This window comes from Protopterus annectens, chromosome 7.part0 (genome assembly GCF_019279795.1).
Source record: "Protopterus annectens isolate FY-2018-M chromosome 7.part0, PAN1.0, whole genome shotgun sequence".
Taxonomy (NCBI): domain Eukaryota; kingdom Metazoa; phylum Chordata; order Ceratodontiformes; family Protopteridae; genus Protopterus; species Protopterus annectens.
In genome coordinates this window covers 1491510428-1491524846 of record NC_056739.1, presented here as the reverse complement: position 1 = coordinate 1491524846, position 14419 = coordinate 1491510428, and the positions used below count along the sequence as shown (strand labels likewise).

The following is a 14419-nucleotide window of genomic DNA, read 5'->3' as shown; positions in this document are numbered from 1 at the left end:
GTTCCTGCAGAATGCATTATCTCAGCAGTTACACACTTTACTTTCATATGTACTTTAATATAATGTCATTTTGTGCATCTCTCTCTATATTTTCATTTGGAAATCTCAAGTTTTGCTTAAAACAAAAAACTTTCTACATGCTAAATTAACAGTTTAATGTAATTAAATAAGTATTAAGTAAATGAATTATGAACACCTTTACATGGGAGAAGGTTGCTTTAACTGAGATTCCCTAAAGATAACATCATAGTTTTTATGCTTTTATCCACAGGAAGATCTGCATCTTTCTTAGAATATACACCATCTCACAGGTAAGAGCAGATTGCTAACTCATTGCATGAAGAAACACAAGACATGTTTTCCACCATGAAAACTGAAGTTACTTCAGTGAGAAATAAAAGAGCTTCTACTCACGAGAGAGGTTTTTCCAGACGACTACCTGGTGATCCAATGATCTCTCCTAAAGTGCAAAAAGCCTGACCCAAGAAATCCTGAAAAAATAGAAATATCAGGTTAATAATATTCATGGCTTTTTCATTTTCAAGCAAACTTGTCATTTCCTAGAAAGCTAAAGCATTATTGTACTTATACTTTATCATTCATTCATCCATTCAGCAACTAAAAAAGGTACAGTATGAACTGAAGGTTGTTTTTCCCAGCAGATGGGAAGGATTGAATGGATAACAGATTTAAACAAATGCTACACTTTGCAAGTGGAAACTGAGGAACTAAGTCTAGAGGGCTACTCTTGATAAGAGCAATAGAGGCACCTGTAGTAATTCCAATGCCTCTGACTCCACCTGTGATGACTCTGTTAAGTCTCACATTTTTGTTTTTTCACTATTTGGCAACCACTAGCTCCCCATGATTTCTTAGTTCACTCTCTTCTCAGGGTGTAAGAACCATGTACAGCACACTCTTTCACTGTGAAGTGAGGGGTTATAGCAGAGTTATCAGTCTTGCAGCCATTATAGCATTTTATATAGTATGCAGCCCTAACCTCTCTCCCTGGTAGTGACTTAGGCAGCTTCTCTGTGCTGATGCTGAAGCCCATGTTTTTAATGACCTAGTGCGCCTGCTCCGTAACATACCTTCATGTGGGATACTGTTACTGGCTTGGATATAGGCCCACCCCATAGCCTGTTCTCGGATAGACTGGTCTACACCACTTCCCTAAAGAACTTGGTCATCACAGCAGGAGGAGTCTACACAACCCTCTCTCCTGAGTGAGTATAAAGATGTAAGCCGCATGTCTCTTCAATCTTGGAGTGGCTAATTGATTGCAGGTCATATGAATCAAAACCAAGGCTTTATCCTCTCCAGGAAAGATGTGCAACCACTGACTAATACCTGCTCAGTCTTCCAATGGCTTTTCAAGAAAACAGTGCAGCCAATGAACAACTCAGCCCTGAACAGAGCCAACCATCCAGCCCAACAGATATCCCAAGCTTGTGTTATCAACAACAATGGGGAAGTAAAAACAACTTGATGGTGTGCGTAGTGGCACTTGAGTGATATGCAACTACAAAAAAAAATGTCCCCAGGACATGGGCCAGGATGCTATCAACCTATTTGAGCAGGGACTCACTAAAGGCATACATGGGACTAGGATGCTAATGCACTTGAGTAACACAGATTGAAGTGAGAAATTCATTGGATATTCATTTGCAAAGACAGGTAAGGTTACAAATAGATAATGTAATGTGGATTTGATAATGAACCTTTGGGTACAACAGCATATAAATAATGTAAGTAAAAGTCTGGAATTCTTGGTTGCAGATAAACTTAAAAGGGCACTCCCTAGTAACTTGAAGGGTATCAAAGAGTGACCATAAGTATTCTGAACAGTTACTTGTTGCACTAGAATTACTGCACTTAACTAATACCACAAGCCCTAAGTGATACTTGCATGTGCCAAGGATCATTAGTAAACCTTCACCTAAGTATGTTTATATGCTTGCAGAGTAGAAGAAATGTTAACATCTGAATTAGTTTGCTTAAATATTCCCTAAAAAAACATTTGTCAAAACAGTTACTAATAGCAACACTGATTGCAGTAACTGTTATTGATAGCCATCAAGCTATACCTAAAACATGTTGACAGAATGTGAACCCAAGGAATATAGTAATACTGCACTTTTAACTGCTACAAGAATAAAGTGCTCTGTGCCACTGTGCTCTTACTAAATATGTGAAAAGTAATATTATGGTAGAGAAAAAATGCAAAGGTTGTTGGACTCAAGAAACATGATTACATTAGTTAAATCATAATGTGTGTGTAAGGATAAAACAACTAGTAAAGAGAAAATGGAAGTGGTGTGTATACATGGAGACAAAAAGGTGTACATTATAGCACAGAAATAAATACAGACCTGCAGTGTTTAATTTAATACTTGATACTATAACTGACCAAGACTTTCCCCAATTCATCGAGTTATGTAAGATATTGTTAGGCAAAAATAACTAAATATATGGACAGAAAAAACATAGTTCCAGCAAAGAAAAATATGTAAGACTAGAAGACACAAAAGGAACCAAGGTTTAACTCTGGGTATAATGGTTAGGCAAATCTAGTACTGAGCTTCCTGAAAAGACACCAGGTGGCATGGTAATAAAATAAGTCATAGAAGGGACAGACAAGGAGGGCCCAATAGTTAAAAATACACAAGTAGAAAGAGATAAAAAAGTGTTAAAGCAATGGATGAATTTCACACTGAAGAATAAAAAAGAGAGGAGAACATAAACAGAAGTTTACATTTCTCTTTGCAAAACTGAAGTGAGCAGTAAGTCAGAAACAGAAGCAGGACTGTAAGAGCACTGTAAGTAAGAAAAACACTGAACATGAGAAAAAGAAATAATCGGTTACCTTGGCAGAAGAAAATTGTTTTTGTGCGCTACCTTTGAGAGAAGATGAATTAGGTGAAGGGGAGAAGAGACTACAACCTCCACATCAAAATACTGGTGAAATACCAAGTTGTCTGACTTCTAGATAATATAAATTTCAGGAAGGCTCATTGGGAAGGTGATACACTAAGAAGAACTAGAGAAAATGCAGTCAAGGTAACTGGGGAAGCAAGGGAACTGAACAACACCCACCATTATTCTCAAACTTTGAACTAAGAAATGATTTACTATACAGGGCAACTAAAGACAAAAATCAGATACTGTGCCAAGTGTTAGATTCATTGCTTTTCAGAACACTTGTGATGATGATAGCATATAATCACATTTAAAAACTATGCATTTTAATTAGATTTCATATCTTTGTGTTATGAAGGACATAGAAAGGTATGTGCAGCTTTCCCAGAAAGTCAAAGAACAACACCGATACCTCTCAACCTCTTAGCAAAAGAAATCTGGACAAAGGCCAAAAAATAGGGAGATATTGTATTTATTACTCTTATAAACTTAGTTGCTAGAAAAACAGTTTTGGCATTAGCATGCATTTTCAAAGGGATATGAAGGTCTGATACTCAAATGTTTGTCATTTAATGACTTCAGTCCTTAATGATTTTCCAGGAAAACACAAATATTATGAGGAATAGGCCAAAGATATGAGGTACAAATCTGAACATTCTGCAAAAATCTGGACAGCTGACAAGTATGGCAGCGCCCATCCCAAAGTTTAACAACCCTTACAGCCCCTTATTTAGTACAGAAATCCCTTTTGAAAGAACAACAAAAGACATTTTGGACAACTTATAAAATTGTGTAAGGTCTAAATGTATATTCTGTTTAACAGTGATTATGCAACAAAATTTCCAGAGGCCATGAGGTATCAATGAGAAGTCCATAGGGAAATCACTAATACTGTTTTTGTCTGTAATAGGAATTCCTGAAGAAAGTTTTATTTACAAAGGCAATCACTTCATGAGCAGGTTAATGCATGAACTCACCAACTTTTATTTTATTTTATTTTTTTGTAAGTGAAGTAAAACAGCTAAGCACATATGTCTACCACACTCAGACAAGCTAGTTGATAATTTTAAAACAACTTTAAAGTATCTGTTAAGTAAAGCTATAGAACAGGATGGGAAGAACTGGGACTAACTGCTTCATATAATCTCTTTGTCATAATGGATGCAGCAGAATGTGCTATACAGAGCAACATAAACACGGGAGGAAGAAAACAACACTATAAAATTATAATACAGCATTTTACAGACTGGCAGAATAGGTTAAGAACTATAATGCCTTTAAGAAAAGAATGTATGGAGATAGAACAGGAGACAACAAAGATTATATAACAAAAATGCTCATCTCAGAGAATTCAAACTAGAAGATAAAGCAATTGTTTTAGTGCCCAATAGTGAAAATAACTCCCTTGCAAAGCAAAAAGGACCTTTTGAAGTTGTAGAAAAATTGAGTGAAGTGATTTATAGGCTGAGACAAGTTGGGAAAAGGAAACCAGAACAGTTATCTTACATAATTGTTCTGAAACCTTGGGGAGAAACTGAAGTTTCTATAGTATGTTTGCAGATGAAATTAGGACCCCCATCAGCATGTCCTGAAATAAAAACAGATATCATCAATGTCCCATTAAAAAATAAGTAAAAGAGTTTGCACTTAGGAATAACCATTAAAAAAGAAGTAAAAGAGTTTGCACTTAGGAATAAAGACATATTTGCAGAGCTACATAATTAGTGTAATCTGACACAGAACAGAAACTGTGCCTGGTGAGAAAGTAAATTTGAAACTGTAATGAATACCAGAATCCCAGTACTACAGAATTAAGCAAGCACTAAGGAAAATGCAACTTAACATCATGCAAGAATCTTAAAGTGAGTGCAGCATCCCCAATCTATTGATCCCTGAGCCTGATGAATCTATAAGGTTCTGCAATAACTTCAGCAAATTGAAGAGAACATCTAAATTTGAATTAATATCCCATGCACCACGTAGATGAACTAAATGAAAAATTGGGCAAGGCTAGGGTTCTGTGCGCTTTGGACTTAACCAAAGGCTAGTGGCAAATTCCAGTAGCCCCAGAAGCTATGGAAAAAAATGGCATGACTTGATGGAGTTGTATACCACAGAGTCCTGTCTTTTGGACTTCATTGAGAACATGCAACATGCCAGTGGATGATGAATAAAATTCTTAGCCCCTACATCTGTTATGCAGCATCCTATCTGGATGCTCTGGCAATATTCCCTGAAGACTGGGAAAACCATCACCCTAAAGTTAAAAGCTGTGTTAGACTCTCTGTATCTAGTTGGATTAACTGGTAATCCAGCTAAATGCAAGTTAGGTATGGCAGAATCCCAGTATTTAGGTAATGTAATAGGCTGAAAGATAGCAAAATCACTGGTTAAGAAAACTGAAGCAGTTCAAAATTGGACCACACAACCACTAAAAAACAAGTTAAGGATTTCATAGGCCAGGCTAAATAGTTATTTTCATACCTGTAGTCCTACTTTGTATACCACTGCTTGCGCTTTGACTGATCTGACCAAGGGTTAGGTTCCCTTGAAAGCTGTCTCAGTTTGAAGCATACAAACCTTTCAACAAGTAAAATATATGCTGTGTTCAGAACCAATTCTAATAGGGCTGGACCTTTGTATGCAATTTTCAGTACACTCAGATGTTTCTGAGGTAGCTGCTAGTATGGTCTTGTCTCAGAATACAGACTGGGATGAGCATACCATCTGCTATATTAGCAAAAAAAACAGCAATGCTAAGAGATTGTATTCAGCTGTAGAAAGAGTATGCAGTGTCATCAATGAGCTCTAACCACTTTAAAATACAATTTGTTGGGGAGAAGCTTTGTATCAATTACTTAGCACAACCTTCTTCAATGGCACTATCAGCAGAAGGACTGCAAAATAGAGTTGTCCAGGTAGGCTTTGACAATTTCAAGATCCAACACAGTCCAAGCTGCAGTCAAACAAATGTGAATGGACTGTCTTAAGCTTACACCCCTTATGAGCACACTAGAACTGGTAATTCTCTGCCTGTGGGTAGGGGTATGTGTCATAGGGTCTATATCACATGAGTGAACGCTAAAAATAGAGAACACTGATATATCGAACTTCAAAGTCCGAAAGCTGAAAACAATGGCTGATTCGTTCCTTCACATTTTTCTGCTTTTGGACTTTGAAGTTCGATATATCAGCGTTCACTATTTTAGCATTGGCTGATATAGCAAAGACCCATGTCATAGTGCCTGCTAGAGAATGTACTATTTATTGTGGGGTTATCTCTATTGTGAATGCCTTTAACAGAGACTGTCTTATGAGGAACAAACTGAAGAAAAGCTCCACAGAAGCCAGAGAAGGTCAGATAAATCTTGGGGTATATTATATACTGGCCTATACAAATGAAAAAATCAGATTCCTGAATCCTGGGTAAAAAGTGGATTATGCAGAGTAGTCTTCAGGGAGTGAAGTCTAAATGAAGACTCTGGTATAGAAGGTGCCCCAAAATTTGAGTTCTGGAAGAATTCCATAAAGTCCGAACAGAGAAAGGAGCTGTTCCAAAATTAGTGGGACTTACCCATACCTGAATCTTTTACTAGACAGGTTTAAGTGCTGAAGGCAGTCAGGGGGGCATACATTGTTTTTAATTGTTTGTATTCCTGACATTACCCCAGTAAGGACACCAAGAGCTGTTAGACACACACACACACACAGACACACACACACACACACACACACACACACACACACACACACACACACACACACACACACACTATTTACATGATACCCACATTTACATAGAGTAGTACATTAATGGGCAAACATTTTCATATATCAGGTGGCATTCCTTGTAAATAGTCCACTGTTCGTTATCTTATAATATATAAAATGGGGTCAAATTACTTGTGGAGACTGAGGAGTCAAATGGAACAATGTGCCTCTTATAGTTTTTCGGATATACAGCATACTAGAAGTCAAACATCTGTGCAAAAGAGCAACATAAAGCTGTCACTGTGCTGGTGCTAGTATTTTACAAACCAGCTAAAGGCAGTGTATCAACAATCAGATTACCTGCTTTAGAGTTAATTGCAGCATAATGTAAGTGTTGTGTCATACACAACTAAACTGGTACAGAAAAAAACATAAAGTTAAGTAAATTCTTACAACTGATGTAAGATGAAATAGAAACAGAGGTACTGTTGTGTTACCAGGAAGTCAGTTCACTGGGAAATGTGTGCCAGCATGAAATAGACAGAGAGAAGGAGAGAGGGAGGGAGAACACAAGAACAGATATAAGGAATCAATAATGTTTGCTAGTCGTTGACTTGTCTTATGTTGCCTCCAGGAACAGTAACAGGACTAAATAACAATTCAGAGCTTTGGAGAATTCTCTTCCTCAGTGCATAAAAACAGAAGGCTAGTAATTCAGTTACACCCAGAGGCAACAGAACAAGTTCCATAATGTCACTATTACACTTGAGGCAGCATTGATCTAGAAAAGTCATAACTGTTTTGTTTGGTCTTTTCTATTCTGATATGACTCAAACTTTCTTTTGCACTATGAAATATTGCATACGTTGCTTAGCCTTTCTACTGTAGATAAATAACATATGAAACACTCCACAGTTTATCCACAGTTGTGTATATTTTTAAAAGATTTAATGCGGTTTTTCAGCTTCTTTTGTTGAAGTCCACATAAGAAATTCAGTGAAGTGATCTTTTTCCTGTTGTTTTTTTTTTTTATTATCAACAGATTGGTTAACAACAGATTCTAGCTCTTTATCCATCTATCCTTCCATTTTCTAAACCACTTTTCATGGTGATAGCTGTGGTAGTAGGAAACTGAGCAGGGTAGACTAAACTATTGTATTCCCAGAAGCAGCTTCCTGCTTATCATGTCTGATCCTCAGACATTCCCAAGTAAGCCACAAAATTTAATGTTTAGAATGTGGTCTAAGTGACTGATGCATGATATGCCTCCCATTGTAGGTGTCCAAAGCACATTTTCAGTTAGTGGCCAATAGCCAACCCATCATAACTGTCTCCTTTTAAGCAGAGGTGTAGTGGACCTACTCTGAAATTTGTCTAAACTGCTATGTTCCTTACTTAGTCACAGGGACATAGCTTAGCTAGTAAACTGAAAGCTTTATCCTGTGTATCAGCCTTCCTTTTATCATCACAGGCTGGCACAGTGCCAGTTGTATTCCCACTGCTGCATGCATTCTCCTTATCCCAGTTACTGTCAGTCATGGACAAGATCCCATGACACTAAAATTCCTCTATTTCAGGTAGCTGCTCCTTCATCACTGATATATAAAGCAACCTGCTGTTCTGAGGAAAGGATCATTTACCTGTGGTTAACATAGGCTGCTTTTCTTGCCATCTGTTTCATACTCAGCAATGGACTGATTTAGTGCACTCTGGAAATCATAGTCACCTGAGGTTAACCAGACAACATAATTTACAAACAACAAAGATGCAAACGAAATGTCCCTAAAATAGATACCCTGCAGACCACAGGAGTATCTCATATCCTGTTAATGAACATCATGAACAGGAAGACATATAAGACACACTATTTGATGAGTCTTATGCCTATAATGAATGCATGCAACCTAATGCTGAGGATACAAAGCACAACACCTACTGCTCAAACACAGGCGTCAAATGGCATACAGCAACATCCCTAGGGCCATTTACTGTCGTAACTCCTGAGGGCACATTACAGTATACATAATCACATTCTTTTTCTAGCACCATAAAACATATGGTGATCATTATGGGTAATTCTAGTGAGTCCTCCAAAAATTTTGCATAAACAAAACACAGATTCTTTGTACCACAGTGAGAACAGTATCCTCACTTAATCAGAGGTTCAGCTGTAAGATATAGTCTCTCTTTAGCACTCTGGTCTAGATATTTTCACAGAGGTGAAGGATTGTGGCCCTCTATAATTGGAATACACATTGGGGACTTTTTTTTTTAAGGCAGTGGTACTGTCCTCATTTTCCATTCAACTTTTAAAATGTATGTTAACAATGGCACCTTAGCAATGTTTAGCAGTTTTGACATTTCTGGACAGGACTCATCCATTCAGATTCCTACAGTCTTAGGACATTGTAACTGTTTAACTCCAACAATGAACTCATCTACAAATGCATATAAAATATCTCCCATTTCTTCCGGCACTGCATTCTCACAAGAATGCATGTCTGCTGGATTCAGAGTTCCACATAAAAAACAGGAACACAGTGGAATAAAATTATAAGGTTTACTGGTGCATCCGGTACCTCAGCTTACGCCTTCAAAGGAATGACAATTACACCACATGGCTTACTTTTATATAATCCCTTAATTACATTCAATTAAGATTGTGCCCATTAACAGGACTAATTAAAGTGACATTGCATTCCCCAAAAAGCTGATATATAGTTAATGCAGAATTGTTACAAAAACTTCTATAAACAATTTCAAATATTAAATAACATTTAAATTCACTTCCTGATTTAATCCTCTGGGGTGCAAGGTTCCAAAATTGATTATTAATTTAGTTTCTACTGTCAATAATTTACCCACAAATTCTTCTCCTTGACAAAAATGGGGCTTGGCCAACACACTAAAAAATAAGCTAGTATCAGAATTGCCATGGACATTGTAAAAATGATGTGCTACTGGGCTCTGTAGTCTCCTGTTCCTAATGTCCCCCAAATGTTCCATGATGTGTTTTTTCACCATTCTCCTGGTCTGTCCCACATACCATTTGATAGGTGAACAACTACATCCAATAATATAAACCACTCCGCAGGAATCATAGCGAAACTCATCTTGGGGCCCTATATATCCTACCATTAATATTGACTCCAACTAAGTTTCTAATCTGACTGCAGACTTTACATCTGCCACATGGGAAACTACCCATCCGAGTACCAGCTTTCCGTACTTTTCCCATGTTAAGAAATTCCTTCAAATTCAAAAAACCTGCTATATGAGAAGGTGACCCTTTTGGGGAACAATCCATCCAAACTATCATCATTACAAATGATGGGCCAAAATCTATCCGCCAGCCTTTTAAGTACATCAGGAAAAGGTGAATACCTATTCATAAAAAACATTCTGTCTACATTGTCCCTTGTGCATGTATTAGTGCTAAATCTTCTGTATGGATTCAGTGTTCCTTCCAGGTCTTGAGAGTGTTTATGGTTTATGTCAGAAATGTTCCAGCCTTGCTGAAAGTTGCTAGGGCAGAGAATCCCACCTGTCCCTTTCATGTCACCTGGTTATCAGGACCCCTTTGAGGCCATCATAAAGTTACACCCCCTGGCACTGTCAAACTACTTTCTCACCTGGACCTTCACTTCAGTCACACTAAAGTTGTTACTTTCCTGACCTGTTGGTAACTACTAGTCTAATCCAGGAACTCCCTGTTACAATGACATAGTGGAGCTCCTCCTTTAACTTGACAGGTTTAATAATTGCTGGTGTTCACTAGCAGGTCTTAGAATTATTTCCTTGATAAACATGACTACTTTAAGCTAAAATGCTCACCGTTTCAGCTACTTGAATCATTAAATGGAGTCTTTTCATACTCCAAATGCCTGACCTCCACAGGTATATGGGAGATGCTAGTCCACTGATGGAAGCTGAATTCAACCCACAAAAAAGCAATCATAACCAAATTCCTCCCACACTCTCACTATAAGTCCAGTTGCCAGCTCAGACATCTGGCTCAACTTACTACCAAGACAGGATTACTTGCCATCTTAGCACCTTTCTTGACTTGAGTATCCAAAACATACTGCCTCAAGAATGCTAAAAGGCCTACGAAATTAATCATCATCCTTTAGTCCATGGTGCTATTACATCAATGCACTCTGAGCATCACTGGGTTTGAACACAGTGTTTTATTATGAGCAGTGCATGTCTAGTACAAATATCTGAAAACAGTTTATCATTTAGCTTTGTATCAGGCAAACTGTTCCTTCCAATCACACTCCATCAGATATTTCCATTGCTTCAAGGCAGACTCTGAAATCTGAAAGATGAGCAACAGTGAGTAAGCAGGACTTTGTCAATGGCTATGTGTGCAGTGTTTAAAAAGGCTGGCAGCCCTGAACTTCTGTCATGTACATAGGCATGAACAGAGACAGCTTTACTTTCTGAAACTCATGGTCACATTGAGGCAACCCTAAGTTTCAGATCAGGTACCCCTAAGGTTCAAATCAGACAAGTCTACATCCTTCCAGGTATAACCCTCTTACACAATCTTAAAGAAGGCTAAATGCTCTGAATTGTTGTTAGATAGCATGCACAAACTGGCAGTTTTTCCTTCTGCAACTCATAGTCTGTTGAGGCAACCTTTTTATCTACATGGACAAACTCTGGCTGTGTGACATGCAGCCAGGGGAATTTTAAATATTGCAAAAAACAGTTATCCGGTTCCATAAAGGTAGTCTTCCTAATCTCGTATACACCACCAATAATTCCACATATACATGCTGACAGATTGAACAAACTCAGTCTAAAATAATAAAATTCAAACCTTTATTACATACGAGTACAGATTTAGCACTTTCATCTCCTCACCGGAGACCTCTTCAGAATCAATTAGTATACACAAGTATCACATATTTATATTGAAAAGGTAATCAATTAATCAATTAATTTTCTTAAATAGAATCAATTATCTTAAAGAAGTCACTCATATATTGTGTCCATTGTAATTTCTTACTAGGATAGAAATTGTGCAACTATGCATATGAATGAATAGATACATAAAAAAGTGTCTATAAAATCATGAAAGTATTATCAGCGATAAATCCAATAAGTATAAAATATTAAATGTTAAATAGTAGTTATTGAATATTGAATCCCTTGTCAAGCGTTAGTGCCACGTGTCCCAAAATAAAAAATATAAAATATATTGTAATTTAAAGACAGTATAAAACCAGTGTGTGATGAATATAGTCATATAAATAAATATAAATATGAATGTAAACAATGTTGATAATGTTAAATTAATTAATGTTTATCAATATGTATAAGTTATGATTAAATATGCATATAATAAATAGAATAAAATAAAAATCACTAATAAAATACAAAGTTGATAACATCATAACACACATATATTGGTAGTACTTTTAATTGTTTTTTTAGTTGTTTTTTTAGTTGTTGCACTTTTTGGATCTTGTGCTAACAATTTTAAGGCTGGTGTGATAGAGGTGTAGTCATTTAAACCCTTCCCACTACAAGCATCCAGCCTTAGCTGCCATATCATTTCTCTATATTCAAGTTTTGTTTCCCAATCTCCACCTCTATCAGAGGTCCCCACTATTTCCAACACCCAAAACTTAAAATTTGCTTGCTTACATGCGAGTGAATGTCTGTATAAAGCATTATTTTCATTCCTGCGGTTAATATCCCTGATATGTTCGTATATTCGTTTTCTAAGGTGCCTTTCTGTTTTACCTATATAAAAACTTAAGCAGCAAGTACAGTATGCTACATATACCAGTCCCTTGGTATAGCAGGTACTGTATTTTTTAGCTTTTAATGTTAATCTTAAGCTAGGGAGTTTGAGTTATTTTTCACCTGCGATAAAGGGACATTGGGGACATCTACCACATCTAAATGTACCCCTTTTCATACAGATGTTACTTGAGGTTTTTTCCATCTTCCCTTCTTTGTTCTTTTCTAAAATGTTTTTCAAATTATCATTCCTTCTATAACTGTAAGTCAATGTATTCTGAAAAACATTTACTCTGGTAGGCATGGATCTAAACATTTCCCATGTGTCATTAATGCATTTTTTAAGCCACCCAATACCATTGTAATATGTTAAGGTTAAGTAAGGTTGTGGCCTGGATTGAGTATTGTCCTTATAGTCACCGTTTTCATTTTCTATGTTCCCTTCTCTATTATAAGATCTCAGCAACGGTGTATATACAGTTTCCCTCCTCTCTATCACAAAATTCTTAATGTTTTGTGGTAGTTCCTGAGGATAACCTCTTTGATGAAACATATTTTGTAAAACATCTAATTCTTTTAAAAACATTTCATTTTCTGTCGTCATCCTCGCCACCAGAATCATTTGTCCCTTTACAACGTTCTTTTTTAACTGGATGGGGTGGTCACTATTAAAGTGCAAATATGCATTTGAGAAATTCTTTTTCCTATAAATAGTCGATTTGTATCTTTTTTCCACTTTGTCTTTATATAACTTTATATCCAAGTAATGGGTTTCATTAATATATATTTTGTGTGTAAAGTGAAGAAAGGATGTACTTCCATTAATAAAATCAATGAATTCATTTATAATACACGACGGACCTTCCCATAGAATAAATATATCGTCCAAAAATCGGAAATAGCTGGTAATGTATAGGAAAAATTCTGAAGGGAAAACAAAATGTTTTTCCCAATATAACAAAATCATGTTGGCATAAATGGGGGCACAAGCAGCCCCCATTGCCACACCTTCCATTTGGTGATAATAATCACCTTGGAAGAAAATATAGTTATTCCTTAGTACTAGCTCCATATTTTCTAATACTATCTTGAATTCATCTGGTTGTAAAAAATCCATTTCAATCAAAATCTTTTCAAACCAGTCCATACCAATTGAGTGGGGTATCACAGTAAATAGATCTTGTACGTCAATAGTAACAAATATTGCACTATCATTGTATGCCACTCTACCAATATTTTGTAAAAAAATCCCATGAGTCTATTAATATGTGTTGGTATTTGGCATAAAAACCTTTTAGTTTTGTATCTATGTAAATTGCCAGTGGTTGTGTCTTAGAGCCTTGAGAAGACACTATGGGTCTCATGGGTGGGTTTTGTATACTTTTGTGCATTTTGGGAATACCAAAAATTGCTGGTATAACTGGTTTCCTAACCTTCAAGAAGTCGTGTAACTCCAAATCAATGAGACCTTGCATCAGATTGTCATCCAGGATATAATCAATTTTTTGATATGAAATGTTAATTTCGTTCTTGGAAACCACAGAGTAATAACTACTATTGTTGAGTATGTCAAGCATCTTTTTGGTATACTCCCACTGGTCCATAAGGACCATACCCCCACCCTTGTCGGGTTTCATCACCCGTATTCTGTCGTTGTGTCTGAGTTCATAAATAAGTTGAATTTCGTCTTGGGTTAAATTATTTTCTAATTTCTCTTTGTTGTGGGGATAGTTATTTCTAACTTGTTTCATGAGTATGTTCTCAAAATTCATAATATCATGCTGCAGTGGGGGGTTAAATGTACTATGTCTCTTTAAAGATCCTGTGTCATCATCCAATCTTTCTTCTTTAAACATGACAGTCAAATTCAATTTCCTCGTAAACATTTTAATATCTAATAAAATCCTGTTAATACTGGGTATACTACATGGTACGAATGTAAATCCTTTAGTGAACAATTGGAAAAAAGTTTTGTTAATTGTCAAGTCAGTGTAGTTGAAAATGTTGAAATTATCTAAAGAATGTATAATGG

General features: G+C 36.5%; 1 long non-coding RNA gene across 1 annotated transcript in view; it reads right to left on the bottom strand.

Moving 5' to 3' along the window:
• Positions 1 to 416: 416 nt before the first annotated feature.
• LOC122807095 overlaps positions 417 to 14419 on the bottom strand; it is a 1397276-nt gene continuing 1383273 nt past the window's right edge. The window contains exon 4 of the long non-coding RNA XR_006365596.1: positions 417 to 491. This is a non-coding gene — a long non-coding RNA (uncharacterized LOC122807095). The remainder of the gene's footprint in view (positions 492 to 14419) is intronic.